The sequence below is a fragment of the Prionailurus bengalensis genome, chromosome C1 (genome assembly GCF_016509475.1).
Source record: "Prionailurus bengalensis isolate Pbe53 chromosome C1, Fcat_Pben_1.1_paternal_pri, whole genome shotgun sequence".
Lineage (NCBI taxonomy): Eukaryota > Metazoa > Chordata > Mammalia > Carnivora > Felidae > Prionailurus > Prionailurus bengalensis.
Genome location: NC_057345.1, coordinates 106,466,249 through 106,484,372, shown reverse-complemented (window position 1 = coordinate 106,484,372; position 18,124 = coordinate 106,466,249). Strand labels below are relative to the sequence as shown.

At 41.9% G+C, this 18,124-nt stretch overlaps 1 long non-coding RNA gene across 1 annotated transcript; it reads left to right on the top strand.

The window, feature by feature from the left end:
• The first annotated feature begins 16 nt into the window (after nt 1–16).
• Nucleotides 17–17,761, top strand: LOC122481169. The gene is made up of 2 exons (XR_006296777.1): nt 17–219; nt 17,535–17,761. It is a non-coding gene; the product is annotated as an uncharacterized LOC122481169 (long non-coding RNA).
• The last annotated feature ends 363 nt before the right edge of the window (nt 17,762–18,124 follow it).

Below are 18,124 nucleotides of genomic sequence, written 5' to 3'. Positions count from 1 at the left end.
AGCGGAAGTGATCCCTCTGTGGGCATACCTTCTTCCTGCCGGCCACCTCCAGTAGCCATGTTGATGAGGTCAAGGCCCTTCTACCTTCGTTGTGGTTGATGGCTGGGACCCAGAGTTGTGGGATCGCGTGACGTCGCAGCGCGGCGCCGCCGCGCAGTAGAGTCTGGACTAGATCAGTTTCTGACGCACAAATTCAAGGTCGGGGAGGTTGGTTGGGAGGTAGGGGAACCACTTCAAGACACTGATCCTGAGCGAGGAGGCAGAAATTCTCTTGTCCTTTTTCTGTATCTTTATCAAAAAGCCCATATGAAACTAACAGTGAACGCGGGATCTCTTAACATGTGTATTTCTCAAAGCAGCCTTGTATAGCAGGCATTACTCCACCCGTTTTATAAATATGTCTTGTGGTGTAGTGATTTTACGTGGCCACACAGAGAGTGAAGGTAAATCTGTCTTCAAGCCCAGATTTAAAAAAGAATCATACAGATGTGCAAATCCTGTGGTGTATGGTATTTCAGGTGAGTCACTCACTCTGTGGGAACTTGGACAGATATCTGAAAGTTTTCTTATTGTCAGATGCTCTTGCCCACCTCGTATGCAGCAGAAAAATTCCATTGACTGTGGGCATGAAACCAAATTCCAGAAGTTTCCTTTTCAATGTGGTTATGTAGCAGGGACTGGAACAGTATATAAAATGAAACTGGGCGGGGCGCCTGGGTGGCGAAAGGGGTTAAGCCCAGGATTCTCGATTTTGGCTAAGGTCATTATCTCAAGGTTCATGAGATCTGGGTGGAGGGGAGCTGGGCTCTGCACTGGCAGCAGGGAGGCTGCTTGGGATTCTCTCTCTCTGGGCCCCTCCCCTGCTGGTGCGCAGGCTCTCTCTCAAAATAAATAAACATTTTTTAAAAATTAAAATCAAACTGGTGAACCTAAAATCACTACTTTGTCACTCCTCCCCACACAACTTGAATTAAAATTTTTTTACTTAGTGGGAAACCAAATCAATTTCGTTTTAAAAATTCCATGAGTTAATGGGGCGCCTGGGTGGCTAGGTCGGTTAAGCGTCGGACTTCGGCTCAGGTCATGATCTCACGGTCCGTGAGTTCGAGCCCCGCGTCGGGCTCTGTGCTGACAGCTCAGAGCCTGGAGCCTGTTTCAGATTCTGTGTCTCCCTCTCTCTCTCTGCCCCTCCCCTGTTCATGCTCTGTCTCTCTCTGTCTCAAAAATAAATAAACGTTAAAAAAAAAAATTCTATGAGTTAATTTGAACCAAAGCAATGCAGGAAATCTTAACCTAATTAAGTAACAAAAAATTTTATTGGGTCATGAAACCCTGGAAAGGGAAGGTTCAAGATCTTGTGTTAGAGGCACCCAACTGACACTCATTGTATCACCTTTGGTCTTGAAAAATATACTTATTTTTCTAATTAATAGCCACTTCCTCAAACCCTATATTCCAAGTGACTCTTGGGTCACTCAGTTTTACTTGAACAAATAGCAGGTGCTCAGTGGGATGATGGCTTACTGGGATTCCTCGAAAACTACGCGAATACTTTGTTATTTGTAGCTGCCAGAGCCCTCATTATATGAACTTTAAATCAATCAATCAGTCAATCAATCAGCAATTAACTGGCTATGTCCTTGTTTAGAAGTGGTCTCATGGCTTGCTGGTTTTGGTCTCACTCCTTCTTAGGTCCTCAGATTAAGGTTCTTGTGGGGCCAGTACCAGTTCCAGAGATCAGACAAGTAGTCAAAATTCCATCAGGCCTAAATGAAGAAAAGTGAAAGGATCTAGAATCATCCAGCCTGAGAGTAGAATGGCTCTCAAACCGCCAACATTTGATGATGCAATACTCAAAAGAAGGTGACCACCCTGTCTTTTTTTTTTTTAATTTTTTGTTTAATGTTTATTTATTTTTGAGAGAGACAGACTGTGATGGGGAGAGGGACAGAGAGAGAGGGAAACACAGAATCCGAAGCAGGCTTCAGGCTCTGAGCTGTCAGCACAGAGACTGACACGGGGCTGGAACTCATGAACGTGAGATCATGACCTGAGCCGAAGCTGGACGCCCAACCGACTGAACCACCCAGGTGCTCCCAGCCTGTCTTTTGTTATGAGGTAAAAACAAGACATAAATTAAACAAACAAGGGGAATTTGGAAGTTTCTTTCTTCTCTTTTTATTTTTTTTTAATGTGTATTTATTAATTTTGAGACAGAGAGAGAGAGCATGAGCAGGGGAGGGGCAGAGAGAGAAAGAGAGAGAGAATTCCAAGTAGGCTCTGAGATGTCAGCACAGAGCCCAACACGGGGCTCCAACCCACAAGCCACAAGATCATGACCTGAGCTGAAATCAAGAGTCCCACGTGTAACCTACTGAAGCCAACCAGGTGCCCCACTTTTCTAAAGCAGGTCTGATATTATCTGGAAAATCTTTTTTAAGTGTGCCTAATTTTCTATGGTTGGCTGTTAACTTTGAGTGTAATTAACACTTAGCTCCCACCAAAGTTTAAGCTCTTAAATCAGCAATCCCTGGACTGGATTTGAAACCTGAAACCTGTCAGGATATGCTTGAATATAGGGGATGTCCTTAAATTCTCAGAACAGAAATAAAACTAGACTAAATTGGAATATAGCAACCACCATCCCCACCACCTCACAAACATTTTCACTACTCTACTTTTTAGGAGAAATGGAATTTGAACCTTCAACTCCAAAAGAGTTAAGGATCATTTCCTGACCTGCTGGGGTGGGGGTGGGGGGGCGGCATATAACAGATGAGAAAGAAAACCTATCCAGCTTTGCCATAGCTGCACTACTCTATGGGTCTTCCCTGAGGATTTTTGCAATTTTACATCCTCTATAATTCAGTTCTACAGTATCTCTCTCACAGCATGCATCACACTTGCCGTAATACTGTCTCCTCTGCCAAACTAAAAGTCCCCACAAAGGCAGGAACTGAAATTGCCTTTCAACAGTGTCCTTTGATGCACAGAAGTTTTCAGTTTTGACGTATCCCTATTTATCAATTTACTCCTTTGTTGCCCATACTTTTGACTTCATATACAGGAAATTATTAATGCTTCAATGTCAATGAAGCTCTCCTCTGGTTTCCTTCTAAGAGTTTTATAGTTTTAACTCTTGTATTTAGATGTCTAATCCACTTTTTAGAAAAGATTTTATTTTTAAGTAATCTCTATACCCAATGTGGGGCTTGAAGTCAACCCCAAGATCAAGAGTCACATGCTCCAGGGCACCCGGGGGGCTCAGTCGGTTAAGCGTCCGACTTCGGTTCAGGCCATGATCTTGCGGTCCGTGAGTTCGAGCCCTGCGTCGGGCTCTGTACTGACAGCTCAGAGCCTGGAGCCTGTTTCAGATTCTGTGTCTCCCTCTCTCTGACCCTCCCCTGTTCATGCTCTGTCTCTCCCTGTCTCAAAAATAAATAAAACGTTAAAAAAGAAAAAAAAAAAAAAAAGAGTCACATGTTCCACTGACAGCCAGCCTGGCACTCCATGCATCTCTTATCCATTTTTAGTTAAATTTTATATATGGTATAAAGTAAGGATCCAGCTTAATTCTTTGCGCGTGGAAATCCAGTTTCTCCAACATCATTTATTGGACAGACTGTCTTTTCCTCAATGGATGGCATTTGTACCTCATGGAATTCATTGATTGTATGTGTGAGGATTTATTACTGGGTTCTGTGTTGTATCCCATTAGTCTGTGTGTCTGTTTTTATGACAGTACCACACTGTTTTGCTTTCTGTAGATTTGTAGCAAGATTTGAAATCAGGAAGTGTAAGATCCCCAACTTTATTCTTTTTTTACATGTTTTGGTAAAAGTGTCTTTTTGAAACTTTTTTTGTGGTGGCATTTTTTTCCTCTCCTATGGAAATCTGGGTTGATGGTTACTTTCTTTTGAAACTTTAAAGATGTTATTTCATTATCTTCTGACTTCCACTGTTTGTGTTAGGAAGTCACCTGAGTGTCATACTGTTGTTTCTTTGAAGATAATGTGGTTTTCTTTCTTCTGACTTTTTTTGAGATGTTCAACAGTGTCTTTGATGTACAGCAGTGTTAGGAGGATGTATCTAGGCATTGTTTTATTTGTATCTATCCTCCTTGGGTGTGCTGAGCTTCTTGAGTTGGTATCTTTCACTGGTTTTTGAAAATTCTCAGCCATTATCTCTTCAGATATTGCTTTTGCCCAGAATTCTCCTTTCTCTCCTTAGACTGCAAATATGCTATCTATTTGAGCATGTCCCTGTGCTTCATACGTTCTTTCTTTTTCTTTTTTTTATGTTTATTTTTGAGAGAGAGAAAGCCAGGGAGGGGCAGAGAGAGATGGGGACAGAATATCTGAAGCTGGCTCTGCGCTGACAGCAGCGAGCCCAATGTGGGGCTCCAACTCATAAACCGTGAGATCATGACATGAGCTGAAGTCAGATGCTCAATTGACTAAGCCACTCAGGCACCCTACTTCATACTTTCTTGTTTTCCAGTTTTTTTGATATCTATGTTTCAAATTGAGTATTGTCTTTAAATATATTTTTAAACATTTTTTTAATGTTTATGTATTTTGAGAGAGATAGAGTATGAGTGGGAGAGAGGCATCGAGAAAGAGAGAGAGAGAGAGAGAGAGAGAGAGAGAGAGAGAGAGAGAGAGAGAGAGAAAATCCCAAGCAGCCTCTGCACTGTCAGCACAGAGCTCAATGTGGGGCTCAGTCCCACAATTCTGGGATTGTGACCTGAGCTGAAATCAAGAGTCAGACTCTTAACCCACTGACCCACCCAGGTGCCTCCAACTTGAGTATTTTCTATTGACCTGTCTTCCAATTCACTAATCCTATGTTCTACTTTGTCCAATCTGCTGTTAAATTCTTACATTGAATTCTTCAGATTTTTTTTTTCAGTTCTAAAATGTCCATTTGACTTTTTTATGGATTCCAATTCTATTTAAATTTTCCATATTTTCATCTATTATGTTCATTGTTTTCACTCTTCACTAACATGTTAATCTAGGTTATTTTTACATTCTTGTATGCTGACTCTAGTATCTGGATCATCTGTGCATTTTCTTCTTTTTTTCTTTTCATTTTGGTCATGTTTCTTTTACTCTATGCAAATAGAATATTTTTTTCTTTTTTTCCAGAAATGATTAATAATTCTAGAGGCTCTATATCATGTTCTTTTCCAACAGAGAACATTCTCCCTTTTTTCTTTCAGGCAGATAGGGTGAGGGGCTGATCAACTCAATCTAGTCAGGAATTAAGCGGTGTCAGGGTCAGGTTGCTGTTTCAGTCTGATTTGCTCATATTCTTCAGACATGTTCCTCACATGTTCCTCACAACCTTTTGATTGAAAACTGGGCAGGTCTTCATCTCCTTAGCCCCAAAATACTAAAGAAGATTGAGCTGACTCTCCAGGTTCCTGCTCCATGCAGCTCATAATCTGGCAGATGTCTTTTTTTTTTTTTTAATATCTTTATTTGAGAGAGAGAGAGAGAGCACAAGCAGGGGAGGGGCAGAGAGAGAGGGAGACACAGAATCTGAAGCAAGCTCTAGGCTCTGAGCTGTCAGCACAGAGCTCAACACAAGGCTTGAACTCATAAACCGTAAGATCATGACCTGAGCCGAAGTTGAACACTCAACGCAGTGAGCCACCCAGGTGCCCCGAATCGGGCAGATATCTTGAAGAGGAGACCAGTTGAAAGTTGAGGTTCTTCCTCTGACTCAACAGGTCTTTATTTCCTAACCAATAATTCCAGACTGGGAGATTTAGTCTGCCTTTTAGAAGCTTCTAGTCAGCCTCTCCAGCCTCCTGCACATTCCAAGAGTTCAGCAAATGTTCCATGGATAAACTAGCCACCGTTAGAGGCCCCCTCAGTTTTCAACTTGTCACTCCAATTTTCCAGTTTTGAATGACCACCAAAAGTGTGATTTCTCTTTCCCAAATAGAGGCATTCTGCCTAGATTATGCTTTAACCTCAGCCTGTGCTCAACTTAACTCAGAAAGGTTTTTCCATCTCTGGATTTTATGTCACCTAGTCCTCATTCCTTCCACAGCCTTTTGGTGCTTTTTTAAAAAATATACTTGTGGGGGGCGCCTGGCTGGCTCAGTTGGCTAAGTGTCCAACTCTTGGTTTTGGCTCAGGTCATGATCTCATGATTTGTGAGATCAAGCCCCATGCCAGGCTCTGTGGTGACAGCACAGAGCCTGCTTGGGATTCTCTCTCTCCCTCTTTCTCTGTCCCTCCCCTGTTCGTGTGCACGTGCTCTCTCTCTCTCTCTCAAAGAAACAAAAACTTTAATAAATAAATGAATAAACAAACAAACAAATAAATAATGTATTTTTTGTAATCTATCTAGATTCTTGCTGCAGTAGGATGACTGACCTGCCATGACTTACCTGGTGCATTCATTTGCTGTAACAAATAACAAACCACAGTGGTTTAAAACAACAGAAATGTATCCTCACACAGTTCTAGAAGACAGAAGTCTGAAGTCAAGGCGTCAGCAGGGCCACACCCTCTCTGGAGGGTTCTTTGGCCTGTGGGTACATCACTCTTTGTCCTCATGTCACCTTCTCCTCTGGGTCAAATCCCCCTCTGCCTTTCTCTTTTAAGGACACTTATGATTACATTTAGGGCCTGCCCAGATAATTCATTATATTCTCTTCATTTAAGGACCCTTCCTGGGGCCCCTGGGTGGCTTGGTTGGTAAACTATCCAACTTTGGCTCAGGTTAGGATCTCATGGCTTGTGAGTTCCAGCCCTATGTCAGGCTCTGTGCTGACAGCTCAGAGCCTAGAGCCTGCTTCGGATTCTGTGTCTCCCTCTCTCTCTGCCCCTCCCCTGCTCACACTCTGTCTCTCTCTCAAAAAAATAAATAAACATTAAAAAAAAATTAAAGATCCTTCCTTTAGGGACACCTGGGTGGCTCAACTGGTAGAGCATCCAACTCGTGATCTCTGGGTCATGAGTTCAAGCCCCACACTGGGCATGGAGCCTACTTAAAAAAATTATAAAGAAAAGAAAAAAGAAAGTAAAGATCCTTCCTTAAATGACAACTGCAAACACCCTTTTTCTAAGTAAGGTAACATTTTTTTTTTCAACTTTTTTTTTTTTTTTTTAATTTTTGGGACAGAGAAAGACAGAGCATGAACGGGGGAGGGGCAGAGAGAGAGGGAGACACAGAATCGGAAACAGGCTCCAGGCTCCGAGCCATCAGCCCAGAGCCCGACGTGGGGCTCGAACTCACGGACCGCGAGATCGTGACCTGGCTGAAGTCGGACGGTTAACCGACTGCGCCACCCAGGCACCCCTAAATAAGGTAACATTTATAGGTTGCAGGGTTAGGGAAGTAGATCTATCTTTTTTTTCCCCCATAAATAAATAAGTAAATAAATAAATGAGGAGGAGGAGAAGGGGAAGGAGGAGGCATTATCAACCAACTGCATCTGGTATAGAAATGCATCTGTTTTTTTACCTTTATAGTTGAAAAATAAAATACAGAAGATCACGCAAAGCAAATATATGACTTGATGAATTATTGTAAGGCAACTACCCTTGAAACTACCATCTAGATCAAGAAATGGAACCACTCCAACTATCCCACCCAGTCCTAATCACAATTCTCACTTTGCCCCTAAAAAGTAGCCACTATTCCTGACTTTTGTAATCATCACTCCCTTGTATTTCTTTTTTGTAATAAGTTTTTTTTTCTAAGTTTATTTTGTGAAAGAGAGAGAGAGTGCAGGGGAGGGGAAGAGAGAGAAGGAGAGAGAGAGAATCCCAAGTAGACTCTATGCTGACCTGGGGCTCAGACTCATGAGATCATAACCTGACAGGAAATCAGTGCACCCTCCCTTGTATTTCTTTATAGTTTTATCAAGGAGGCATGCTTCCCTGGATACTATCCTCCAGTCTTTCCCACTTCTTTGATTTGGCATGTATTCTAAGTTTTTTTTTGTTTTGTTTTCCAATCTTTAGCCCTTTTTAATGACATGTTATTCTTCTCAGTATCATTATATACAAATCAATATAGAGTCTTTTCATTTCCTCTTGCCTTTTAGGGATAGTTAGGACTAAGAAAAACTACTTATTTTTATTATTTCCATTCTAAAATCTGTAGAATTATTATTTTTTTATTACCCTTTGATTCTTGGTTGGAATGTGTCCAGTTGGGTAAAATAGTGAAGATATGCTAAAAGTGCTCCAGTTATAACTACTTAAAAATTTAAATATGTTGGGGCACCTGGGTTGCTCAGTGGGTTGAGTGTCCGACTTTGGCTCAGGTCATGATCTCATGGCTCGTGGGTTCGAGCTCCGTATCAGGCCCTGTGCTGACAGCTCAGAACCTGGAGCCTGCTTCCGACTCTGTGTCTCCCTCTCTCTGCCGCACTCCTACTTCTGCTCTCTTTCTCTCAAAAATAAACGTTAAAAAAATTTTTTAAGTTTTAAATTATGTCATAATTTTTTCACTCTGTCTCTTTCTCTCAAAAATAAGTAGACATTAAAAAAATTTTTTTAAGTTTTAAATTGTCATCTTTTCAAATGAAAAAATGAATTTAGAATGAGAAGTTGGTAAATGTCAAACTTAAAAGCTATGGAATTCCAAACAATTAAAATGGCTTAAAGATAATTCCTTACACTGAGAATAGAAAATAAAGCTCTTCAAGCAGAAAACTTTGGTTGTTAGAGGAACTGTTCACACTTCACACGATGATTAGAATTAGGTTGCTGATTAGAATTAGGTTGCGGAAAGTGTTGTTAATTACAGGTGGCTGATTTTCCCTGAGGGCGCACCTCAGGCCTCCTGGCCCTCCCAACAACCTGCCCCTCCCATCTCATCTCAGATTGTCCTTTAGGATGCCTGGCTGGCTCAGTGAAGCATGCAACCCTTGATCCTGGTGTCAGGAGTTCAAGCCCCATGTTCGGTGTAGAGCTTACTTTAAAAAGAAATAAAAATAAAAATAAAAGTCAGGTCATGTCATGTCATAAAAAAAAATTGCAGTCTAACCTTTCCCTTAATCTATCTCACCTTGAGCTCTTTGGAACTGCTTTCATTCCACCTCTTGTGGAGGTCATGAAACAATCTTCTATTTTGAAGATTACTGAATGTACAGATTTCCTCTTCCATCCCTTTCTTTTCCTAACCGTTTATCCATTGAAGACTCCAGATGTCTGACCCGAGTACCCTTCCTTCTGCCTACAGCCTGGGTTTTGCTGATTGTATACCAATAGTGCAACTCACTGTGTTCCTCTCTCCTCTGCTTTTCTGTATGTGGGCAGCTCAACCCAGAGGTCTGATCAGACCCAGGTTGGATGCCTTTGGCGAGACTGTAGGTGGTGGTGTATACTTTCATTGGAGGCCCATTGTGTCTGATCGTCTCTCTTTTTTGTGATGTTAACAATTGCTTCTGTTCAGTAAATTCACTGGTGTTGCAAAATAATGATATTTTGAATCTGCTATTTCATTTTCGTTCCTTAGCTTGACTATTTCCGTAGAGAGACACTTACCCTCATCTACTTTTTGGTTACTCAGCGCTAAACACATATAAGGAAGGCGGGATAAGAGGCACCTGGCTCATTTGGTAGAACATGTGACTCTCAATCTCAGGGTGGTGAGTTCAAGCCCCACATTGGCTGTGGAGCCTACCTTAAAAAAAAAAAGTTGAAAAAAAAGAAAAGCAAGATAACTTGATTCTTTCTCTTTAATGACTTTTTAATATGATTTTGCCCCATCATTATTTAAATGCGACAATTTTTGTATTGTTTTAAGTTTATTTATTTTTGAGAGAGAGAAAGAATCCCAAGCAGGCTCTGTGCTGTCAGCACTGAGCCCAAAGTGGGGCTCAAACAGGGCTCAAACCCACAAACTGTGAGATCATGACCTGAGCCAAAATCAAGAGCCGGACACTCAACCAACTGAGCCACCCAGGTGCCCCGACATTTTTTGTATTTTTAGAAACTCATGGATTTAAACATTATTCATTTTAGTGCTCAAATTATTCCAGATTTGGCCAGTAAGAGTGTTTTCAAGCCTTTTAACATTTCCCCATCATTTTTGAGCCCATCCTTTCTGGCACAACAGGATATTCTAGGCTCATCTCATAATTTCTCTCCGCACAAGCCCTGGAGTCAGCCATTTTTCCGAGGAGCCTTGATTTCTTTTAGTGGAGACTAGTATTTAGGAACCAAGATTGGGTCCTTAGGTGAGCTTTTTACTATGGAGATGTTGATGTTCACAAGACTTCTCAGTGGAGTGAGCTACACATGTACGTTTACATCAATATTTATTTCTATACTTATCTATAGGTATTAAAAACTATTAAGTTTACACCAATATCTCCAATTCCAATCCAACACCACTGGGAATATTCTAATTTTCTCTCTTTTCATTTCTATAATTCCCTTTTTCTGAAAGTGAGAAACATGGCTGCCATTAGCTTCACTGTATGATTTTTTTTTTTTAATTTTAGGGAGAAAGAACGAGAGCAAAAGTGGAGGAGAAACCCAGAGAGACACAGAGAGAGAATGGTAGCCCAATGTAGGGCTCAACCCCCTGACCCTGGGGTCATGACCTGAGCCGAAATCAAGAGATGCTCAACCAACTGAGCCACCCTGGAGCCCCTCACTATATGATTTTTTTTTTAATTTTTTTTAACGTTTTATTTATTTTTGAGACAGAGAGAGACAGAGCGTTAATGGGGGAGGGGCAGAGAGGGAGGGAGACACAGAATCAGAAACAGGCTCCAGGCTCCGAGCCGTCAGCACAGAGCCCGACGCGGGGCTCGAACTCACGGACCGCGAGATCGTGACCTGAGCCGAAGTCGGGACGCTCAACAGACTGAGCCACCCAGGCGCACCATATGATTTTTTTTTTAATGTTTATTTATTTTAGAGACAGAGAGAGCACAAGTGGGGGAGGAGCAGAGAGAACTGGAGACACAATCTGGAGCAGGCTGCAGGCTCTGAGCTGTCAGCACACAGCCCAACGCAGGGCTTGAACCCACGAACCATGAGATCATGACCTGAGCTGAATTCGGACACTCAACCGACTGAGCCACCCAGGCGCCCCACTATATGATTTTTTTAATCAGCTCTCTTATGTGTGACCCATCTCGTGTCACTGCCACCATCTCTATCCCTGCACGAACATCCTCCTCCTGGCGCCCAGACTTCAGTTCTCCTTGCTGTGCTCTTGCTTTGCTATCCCAGCCCTGTGCCAGTGAGCTCCTCAGCCTGCTCTGATGCCAGCAGCCTACCTGGCCCACCCTTCACGAAGATGTTCCCTTTAGCCTCCTGTGGCTCCAGCGGTCCATCTCAGGTCACTGTCACTGCTACCTCCCTGCCTAGATGTCTCCTTCACATCTCCTGCTGGGCCACAGTGCATCCATCTCTGCCTCACAAAAGAGGCCTGTCTTGCTTGGGCCCACCTCATGGCTTTTGGGCCAGAATTGTTTACAAAAGGAAGGGGTAGGGGAAGAGGAAGGGGGGAAATATATATATATGTGTGTGTATATATATATATATATATATATATATATATATATAACAAAGTGTCTCAAGATTTTACACTGATACTTCCACTTCAAATAAAATAACCACAAGCCTTTTACTTAACCTAGTCTGTATTACATCTGTATTTCTTTTCTTCCGCAATGAGAAGAGACTCTGTTTTCTCGAGGACATAGGGGGTTATAGAATTAACATATCCCAGGATTACTCATTTATTTTATCCCACAGTTTACAACAGTCTCAGGATAACAGTACTAATAGTACCACCAATATATTAATATCGTTTCTACAACATTATTTCTAAAAAGTTAAAACATTTTTTTGTATTTGTTCTTTAAAATATTTCTTCCCTTGATTTACAGCTTTTTTTTTTTTAATGTTTATTTTTGAGCACAAGAGAGAGCGAGCAAGAGTGAGTGGGCGAAAGGGCAGAGAGAGAGGGAGACACAGAATGTGAAGTAGGCTCCAGGCTCTGAGCTGTCAGCACAGAGCCCAACACAGGGCTCAAACTCATGAACCACGAGATGGTGACCTGAGCTGAAGTCGGACACTTAACCAAGCCACCCAGGGGCCCTGATATTTTTGTATTTATCTTCTTCCCCTGCTTTGATTTTCTTCTTTAGGTCTACTATGATTTGCTCCTGATCTTTACCTGTCTTTAGTATTTGTCACTGGCTCTTGAATCCTTAATATCTTTTCATTTATTTTCAACCTATTTTTTTTTACATTCTGCTTCTCTTGGGGCTTTATCTGTTGTATTTATTCAGTCTTATATTCCTTTTAGTTTATAGTCTTCATTTCTGAAAATACTTTTTCTTTTATTTCCAATGATTTCCTGAGGTGAGTCACTCGCACTTGCATTTTTTTCAAATTCTGACTTACGTTGTTCTTTTATTTCTTGTATCATTCCCTACTGAGGAAATCTTTCAGCTCGTTTGGAAATAGTGAATTACATTATTCTGCTTGTGGGAACATCTGTCTGGCATGCTTCCATTGCCTGTAGGGATGTTATTCTCCCTATTCTCATTCTTGTTAGAATAACTTTGTGTGGGATTTGCCCATGAGTCTTTTCTCTCATATTTTTGGAAACAATTGTTTTCCTGAACTTGTAGGAGTCGTGGTTCAGGATAGCTTTTCTAACTTCACAGAGCCCCCTCTGCTGTCGTGTTTTGTGTAATGCTTCAAAAAACCTAGCGTGCTCTGTACGGTTTCCTAGCTTGGTTCTCCTTCTCCCCTTTTGTGGGGAGAGAGGCAGAGGGAAAGAGAATCTTAAGCAGGCTCCACGCTCAGTGCGGAGCCCAGGGCGAGGCTCAAACTCACAACCCTGGGACCATGACCTGAGCCCAAATCCAGAGTCAGATGTTCAACTGACTGGCCACCCAGGTGCACCCTCCCTCCTCCCCTTTATCTACACCTTCTCTTCCTTTGGCTCTGTTATCCCTGTTCTGATTAATTTTTTTCTCTACTTCCAGCAGTTTCTTCTCAGTGTGTAGCACTATCCTAGAAGGGAGCCTTGCTGGTCAGTTTGGAAGTTCCTGGGACCCAGACTACTCCAGCCACTTCAGACCTGGATCCCCTTGCCTTCTCAGCCATTGGATTGGGCATAGCCCTTTTCTGTTTCAACTGCTGTTTCGAATTAGCCTGCTTTGTTTTCCAATGAATGCCTCTTAGCTGTTTTGGGATCTCCTGTTTTCAGGTGTTTCTTCTCCCACACAAATTCCAACAACTCACAGGTCTTTTAGGTAGTAGCGATTTTGAGACAGGGAAACTGAAGGTGATGCAGACAGGCCGGTCCGAGGACCCAAAGAAGGGGAACCCCAGGAGGACCCTTGGCTTCACACAGGATGGAAGTCAACCGTGAGCCAGCAGGAAGTGAAGGCAGAGTTGACTGAAAAAAAATAGAGAGAGAGAGATACAAACAGAGCATCCAGGAGACTCGGAAAGGAAAAGAGCATGAAATATCATCTTTGCTTGGGGCCTGGGGTTTTTATTGGTGATTGTGGGCTTATTCACATGTCCTCTTAGGCATCTGGGAGCTGGTCAGAACAAGGATGGGGTCCAGGTGTCCATCATAAGTCACTCATTTCCTGAAGCCAGGGGTCTTGGAGGATGTACGCTCCTCCTGGTAAACTCCATAGATGTTATCTTTGGAAGACTCCAAAGATAACATTAGCTCTTTGTCCCTTACAAGGAGGACATATTTTATCTGCATTACAAGACAGGTGTGGAGTGGGGGGGAGGGGTGCAGGTCTGAGCAAGAATTGAAGCTGGGCAAGGAGCAAAGGGAAAAAATGGCTTTTTTCATGGGGTCCCTTTGAGACAGTGAAACTGAAGGGACCTCGTGAAAAAAAAAAAAAAACCTCTCAGTGAATGCTGCTCTTCCTTTCTCTGGTCTTGCATTTGATTTCCATCCTGTACGAAGCCAAGACCCTCTGGGCTGGTCCTGTGGGACCTGCTCTGGGTCCTCATGATGAAGTTTTGGGGTGATGGTGGGTGGTTGGGATCTGCTCTGGGTCCTTGTGATGAGGTTTTGGGGTGATGGTGGGGTGGTCCAGAGCCCACGCCCAAGAAAGAATTCTTGAAGATGTCTTTGGTGCAAAAAGGTGATTTTATTAAAGCATAGGGACAGGACCCGTGGGCAGAAAGGGTTGTGAAGAATGGCTGGTTACATACTATGGAGTTGGGGAGGTATAGACAAAAGGGAGGCCTCCAGAAGGACTTTGATGTGCTAAAGAGGACTCCGGAGATACCTGAGGCCTTGCTAGTGTCCAGCTAAGGTGGTTTTTCCCTCTAGCAAAGCATTAGCGTTAAGACAGTAGGGAATTCCTGGGAAAACGTTTTACTCTGCCAGCCTCAGGTATTAGTCAATGGGCTGCAGGTTATAAGGAGACTTAATTTTACCTGTCGTTTCCTTCTGCCTTTGTTCCCCGTATCACTGTGGAGAGGTGATGTTGGGGCTCCAGGAAACTGACTCTCTAGGATTCTAGAGCTTAGGCTATTGATAAGATTGCCTTTTTCTTGTAATTTACTAGATGGAGACCTAAGTCTCCATGGAGACCCAAAGTCCTGTATGACTGTGATCTCTATCACTTGGCCATTTGTTTTCTTTCCTTTTTTTTGTCCTTGAGTAGCCAGGAGTGCCTGAGGAATGTCACACACATCCCACCTGCGGGAGGGGTGTGCTAGCGTGTATTTTGCCCTCAGCCTGCCTGAGACTCCCTCATCACTTAAACCCGGCCCTCCTGCATCAGTTCGTCCTTACCCACTAATGTTTGGGTGTCTCGGAGACAGCTTGTCACCTAATTTTGTAATCATTGGAAACAAAGTTGATAGGATTTTGGTTTGCTGTCTAGTTCTCTCCCTTTTTTTTTTTTTTTACAGTTTATTTATTTATTTTGAGAGAGAGAGAGAGAGAGAGAGAGGGAGGGAGGGGGAGAGAGAGAGAGAGAGAGAAAATCCCAAGCAAGCTCTGTGCTGTCAGCATGGAGCCTGACGTGGGGCTTGAACTCACAAACCTCGAGATCATGCTCTGAGCTGAAATCAAGAGCCGGACACTTAACTGACTGAGCCACCCAGACAACCCTCGTTTTCTTAAGAGAGCATTTGGTGAGATTAAAAAATCATGCCACTACCATTGTCTGAGAATGCTGTCATTCATTTTTACAGTGTACAAATACAGAAAAGTTTACAGTAGAAAACACTCAATAGTGAGTTTTCCTGTACATAAATTATGCCTTGACAAAGTTGATTTTAAATATTTAAAACAGAAGTTAATCTTTACTCTTACCATCTAGAGATAATCATTCTTAACATTTTGACATAGTTCCTTCCAAGATATCAATAATGATCATGTATTTTTTTCCTTACTAATACTGTTTATTTATTTTAGAGAAGCATTTTTACTTCAAAGACAAAATACAAGTCAAACAATACAAATATATCTTTCAAAAGTTGGTAATCTCCCGGGCGCCTGGGTGTCTTGGTGATTAAGTGTCTGACTTTGGCTCAAGTCATGATCTCATGATTTGTGGGTTCAAGCCCCACATAAGTCTCTGTGCTGACAGCTCAGATCCTGAAGTCTGCTTTAGACTCTGTGTCTCCCTCTCTCTCTACCCCTCCCCCTGTCTCTCTTTCTCTCTCTCTCTGAAATAAGTAAACATTAAAAATTTTTTTTTAATTCTTAAACTTTTATTATTACCTAGTGATGCTTTTGTTTCTGTAGACTGCGTCAAAAGATACATACCTTTACTCTCTATGGATGGAGCATACATATAGTACACAAATCCGATGCATAATTCCATTAAAAATTGTTTTATGTTTATTTATTTTGAGAGAGAGCACAAAAGAGAGGGGGAGGGGCAGAGAGAAGGAGACACAGAATCCCAAACAGGTCTCTAGCTGCCAGTGCTGCAGAGCCCGACTCGGGTCTTGAACTCACAAACTTTGAGATCATGACCAGAGCCGAAATTAACCGACTGAGCTACCCAGGCAGTCCTCAATTAAAATTTATATATGTATATGTCCATGTAACCACTATTTAGATCAAGGTATAAATCTTTCTGCAGAAACCTTCCTTATACCCTTTCAAGTCAATAATCCTCCCCCGAGAGGAAACCACCCTCCTGATATCCGTTAATTTAGATTTGTCTGTCTGTTCTTGAACTTCAAATAAACAAATGACGTGGTACTCTTTTGTGCTTGGCTTTTGCTCAACCATATGTATTTGAGATTCATCTATGTTACTGTGTGTAAGAGTAGGGTGTTTTTTTTTTTTCTGTGTGGTATTCATTGTATAAATTGGAGTGCATATTTAAATTTTTTGTATCTTTTATTGTAGTAAAATATACATAACATAATTTACCATATTAACCATTTTAAGTGTACAATTCAGTGACATTAAGTGTATTCACAATGCTGTGCAACCATCACCATTATCCATTTCCAGAACCTTTTCATCACCCCAAATAGAAACCTTGTATCCATCAACAAATAACCACCCTTCCCCACAGGCCCTAGTAACCTCTATACTACTTTCTGTCTTTATGAATTTACCTGTTCTGTATACATCATAGTGAGTGGCATCATATAATATTTGTCTTTTTGTGTCTGGCTTATTTTACTTAGCATAATGTTTTCAAGGTTCATCCATGTTGTAGCATATGTAAAAAATTCATTTAAAAAAAATTTTTTTTTTCAACATTTATTTATTTTTGGGACAGAGAGAGACAGAGCATGAACGGGGGAGGGGCAGAGAGAGAGGGAGACACAGAATCAGAAACAGGCTCCAGGCTCCGAGCCATCAGCCCAGAGCCTGACGCGGGGCTCGAACTCACGGACCGCGAGATCGTGACCTGGCTGAAGTCAGACGCTTAACCAACTGCGCCACCCAGGCGCCCCAAAAATTCATTATTTTTTAAAGCTGAATAATAGTCCATGGTATGTATATACCACATTTTGTTTACTCATTCATCTATTCATTGGTATCTGGGTTGTTTCCACCTGTTGCCTATTGTGAATAAGCACATTTTTTTTGTTGTTTTAATAGATGCTAGCAGCTTATTTTCAGAAAGATTGTGTTTGGGACTGAACTGTGATTACCCCTCTACCAAAATTCACATGTTAAAGCTCTAATCCCCAATGTGACAGTACTTAGAGATAGGGCCTTTAAGGAAGTAATTAAGTTTAAATGTGGTGGTATGAGCGGGGCCCTAATCCTATAGGACTGGTGTTTCTTTTTATCAGAAGAGGAAGAGGGGCACCTGGATGGCTCTGTCAGTTGAATGTCTGACTCTTGATTTCAGCTCAGGTCCTAATCCCAGGGTCATGGGATAGACCCCTGCATCAGGCTCTGCACTGAGCACGGAGCCTGCTTGGGATTCTCTCTCTTTCTCTCTCTCTCTCTCTCTCTCTCTCTCTCTCTCTCTCTCTCTCCATCTTCCCTTCTCCCCAGCACATGCTTGCTCTCTCTCTCTAATTAAAAAAAAAAAAATCTCTGTGCACTCTCTGTCTCCATAGGCACGGAAGAAAGGCCATCCAAGAACATAGCAAGAAGACAGTCATCTCTAAGCCAGGAATAGAAGTGTTGCCAGAAACCAACCTTGTTGGTGGCACCTTGACCTTAATCTTCCAGCCTGCAGAACTGTGAGAAAATTAATTTCTATTGTTTAAGCTACCCAGGCTGTGATACCTGTATTTTGTTATGGCAGCCCAAACCAACTAATACAGATCATATCAAACTTTTACTCTCATTAGTAGTGTATGACTATGTAATTAGAATGTGCCAGATTTCCCCACACTCTCAAAACCATTAGATAGTATCAGTCTTTAAATTTTTGCCCATCTGATAGTGAAAAATAATTTCCATTATGCTGATGAGGAGTGTTATACTCAATTCTCTTCTTCTATGAATTACTTCCACATAGTCTTTATACTTTATTTTGCTTATTTGTTTCACTTTCTAACATTTGGATCTTTATTCTCTGGATTTTTGTTTTGTATATGATAGGAGATAATGTATCTAACTTTATTTTCTTCCAGATCAATACCCAGTTGTTCCAGGGAGCCTGGGTAGCTCAGTTGGTCAAGTGTCTGACTTTGGCTTAGGT